The sequence below is a fragment of the Phocoena phocoena genome, chromosome 14, assembly GCF_963924675.1.
Source record: "Phocoena phocoena chromosome 14, mPhoPho1.1, whole genome shotgun sequence".
Lineage (NCBI taxonomy): Eukaryota > Metazoa > Chordata > Mammalia > Artiodactyla > Phocoenidae > Phocoena > Phocoena phocoena.
The window spans coordinates 61,971,768-61,975,791 of record NC_089232.1 but is presented as its reverse complement, the minus strand read 5'-3'; the positions used below and the strand labels follow the sequence as shown (position 1 = coordinate 61,975,791).

General features: G+C 36.0%; 1 pseudogene; it reads right to left on the bottom strand.

Moving 5' to 3' along the window:
• Positions 1-2,986: 2,986 nt before the first annotated feature.
• On the bottom strand, positions 2,987-3,640 carry LOC136133974 (S-adenosylmethionine decarboxylase proenzyme-like; annotated as a pseudogene).
• Between the last annotated feature and the right edge of the window lie 384 nt (positions 3,641-4,024).

Below are 4,024 nucleotides of genomic sequence, written 5' to 3'. Positions count from 1 at the left end.
AAACCTGAAGATAAGGAGGGTCAACTACTGTGTTCAATGCCAGATATCCTCTCACCAGGGTCCCAGGCTCTTCTATTCTGCTCTACCATTCTGGTGCACAGATGCCATCTTCAAAATCAACCATGGCCTAAAGCAAGTAATGTAGCTCTAACTGTCAGAGAAGAATTGCAAGCAAGAACTTCAAAAAAAAAAGCCAAAAGGAGAAAAAGGAGTGGGCCTTTTTTTTTTAAGGAGACTTCCTGAAGTTTCATCACATCATCCCTGCTTTCATCTTACTACTTTGTCACATGGCCACACTCAAATAATTGTATTCTGTGATGGGCAGCCAGCCTGATTTATCTAGCAAATCAGGTTCTATTAGTAAGTAATTATTTATTTAATTTAATTTTTCTATTTATTAAGTATAGTTGACTTACAATATTGTATTTATTTCAGGTGTACAACATAGTGATTCACTATTTCTATAGATTACACATCATACAAAGTTATTATAAAATATTGACTATATTTCCTATGCTGTACATTACATCCCTGTGACATTTCTTTTATAACTGGTGGTTTGTGCCTCTTAATCTCCTTCATCTATTTCATATGTAAGTAATTAGTAAGTAATAGAAAAGAATAAAGTTGGGAGGCAAATAACATTCCTTGATCCAACAATCATCAGTACTTTCACTGGTTAAGTTTTAAAATTGGGAATCACTAATAACATTTTCATTCTTAACTTGGAGTAACATTGTCCAGTGCCAGGTTAGATAGTTTTCTAACAGTATATTTTCTTCTTTCTGAGTTCAGTGTCATGACTCCTAGTCCAATCGGAAGAGAATGGTTCTAATGTCATATCAAATAGATGCTCTTATTTTATATCAAAATAACTCTCTAAAATTATATCATACCTTAGTTTTCTTGTATGATTTTCGTTTTTTTGAATTAAGCAAACCCTTATTGAAGCTTAAATTGTGGTACAGAAATACATCTCAACTGATTTAAGTTCAACACCATAAAGAGAGAAATTATGGCACCAAAATTTTCCCTCCTCTATCATACACAGTAGGATTAATTTATATTACTATTCAATCTATAGTTTTCATTTTTCTAGGCTTTGTTCCATACAAATTTGCACAGTTTTTCAACATTAAATAGAAATCTTAAATCTGTTAGGGGTGAAAAAACATCAGACCTCAAGACAATAAATGTTCATCAGATCTACTGGGACACTGTTCAAGAACAAAATCCACTTTGAGCACTGGTCTTCATAGTAGCATCAAAACGTTAGCAATAAAACTGTGTGCTAATTACAGAATCAGACCCATCCATTGATTGAAAGCTTCTTCAATAAAGCTTTGAATCAACAACATGTTTAAAATAAAAGTTAGAAGTGTTTCAACCACTTGATTTCAAACCAAGTATATTTTATGTTTAGAAACACTAAAAACAAAAGTTTCATTTATAAATACAGAAGGAACAAAAACATCACTGCATCAATCCAGAAAGAATCAAAAATTGTTTGATTCAAGAAGAAGAAGAAATTCAAGAAGAAGAAGACAAGAAGAGATACAAAATTGAGTCAACTTTGCTCTTTTCTCAGCTGCTTAAATATCCATGTTAGCAAATACAGCTAAAAGATGCCAACTCTTCTAAGCCTGTATTTCTAGTCATTTCCTATTGACCATTTTGGAATTTTGTATGTTATGTTTTACGGATAGCATTCTGCTTCACTCTGTATGTCTGAATAACCTGAACAGTTCTCATTCATCACTTGATGTTACTCCATGGTGAAAGAAATACCAGTAAGAGGAACCGTCAGAACACTATCACATGTATCACAAGTCACAAGTCACAAGATGGCCAAGACTCCAATTCTGCTTTGAACCAAAGTTTATATCATTAATAGAAATTAGTGGAAATGGCTACGAAAGTAAAAGTTAAGGTGAATCATCTGAGGTGACTTGACTTGTTGAATCCAATATAACTTTCATCTTAAATCGCCTTGCTAACAAATTTAGTGATAATTCTTTTATACTACTACTTAGCAAGTTAATAAAGGCATGGTACTCATGAGAAGCTAATCTCATTTAATGGGGGGCACAGAATGGCATACGGTTTCCATACAGTTCTGCCAATATTCCCTAGTATCAACCTTCTTTGCTAATCAACACCAGCTTATTCCAAAAGAGATCATGGTAATGAAAAATGCCAAATTCCCTTGACCTTAAAAGAAAATTAATCCCAGGGTCCATCCCCCCATTCCCCCTCTGGGGTATAAGATTAGTATAAACCCACAGTGTAAGAGTGTATTGCTTTAAGGAAGGGGTATGGTTGGGAGGGGAGACACCATGGTGAGGAATGAATCAATTAAAGTCATACAAATATAGGAAGCAGTGAGATAATAATACACAAAATGGATAACTGCAGTCATTTTCTTAGAGGACTCGACTCGTGGAAGAAGAACTTTGATTGGTGCTGCAAAAACATTTGTATGAAGTAGAAATTGGCTTCAATAACATTAGTACAGAATATGTTCTAGAAAGTGGAGGTAACTGGATGTAAAATCCTGGTAGCAATTAAATATAACAGTCCCAGATGGTTAGGCTAAGGCCAACACCTAATGAGGACGAAAGCCTTGTCTGTGGGGAATTTTGGACGATACCTGGAGAAATATACTGTGCATAAACCAAACTGAACTGTTTTCACAAGTGTTATAAAGTTTCATATAGTAAAAGGTTTTTTCTACATGCACTTCAATTTCACAGCAAGAGTGTCATAGGATACCTAAACACAGAAGACAGCATTCATGCAAGATATCTAACTCCTTGATATAATAATGCATAAAATTCAAAATGATTACACTATAATTACATCTAGGGTTTTCTGCAACTACAAGGTGGTGGTTATGGAAAGCATGGCCCTTGGTATCAATATCTAAAAAGCAGCCACCACCTTCTTCTATGTGTGTTCTCTTTTTGTGTTTTTTCATTTTTCTTAATCAACTCTGCTGTTGTTGCTGCTTCTTAGCAAAACTGGTAAAAACAAAATTGTAATCATTCAACATAGAACTCTGGCAATCAAGACGTTTAAAACCTTCAATCTTCTGGGGCAAAGAAAGCACTGTGTGACATTTAGAACTCTGATTTACAAACAGGGTGGTCACAAATTTTCCTGGCTTGAAGACTTCCACAACTTTCCTGATCAGGTCATCATAGGAGGTCTGACTTAAGTTTGTTTCAAAGCTAACATAAGAAAATTATGGTTCTGGAGTGATGTGAATAGTCCAATAAGTTCCATTGGATTTCATTCCATTCATTGAATACCCACAAGGATTGAACAGTGTGGCATCAATGACAGAACTTGGTATCAGGTCATGAATTCCACTCTCACGAGTGACATCCTTTGCAGTAACACCATCTTTCATGTAGAACTAGTCCATAACTGCTGGGTCAAGCTCACTCATCAGAATTTCCAGGGTTTGATCTGGCTGATTGATTACCCGACTCTCTGGGAAATCCAAAGTATACAAGTACCAACAATCAGAATTCAGACGTCCCATACAACATGCTGTCCCATTTGGGAAAATTGCATTAAGACACTCTATTTCTTCCTGGAAATTCCGGTGTGGGTACCCTTGGTGAGAATGCTTCATGAAATTCTTACCAGAATAAAAGAAGTTTTGAATTGAGTCAAACCCACTGTAATCCCTAGCAAGTTTCAACAGGGGAATCAGTGCTTTCAGAAGTGGGTGGTACCACATGTCTTCAACATGAAACGTCTCTTGGAGACAAATATTCTACTCTTACTGAGTACATACGCTTCCTGCTTGTCAGTTTTTGTCACACTTATGATTGAGCATTGCACATCCTTCAAAAGTATGTCCCACTCGGATCTTGGGATGGTGCCAAGATCGCCAGATCCTTGGTTTGCGTCAGGTTGCTGCCTGGAGAACCAAACCTCCAGCAGCTTTTCGGTCCCTTGGAAAAAATGTGCAGCAATGAAGACCCAACGCAGCCAAAAAAATAAAATAAATGAA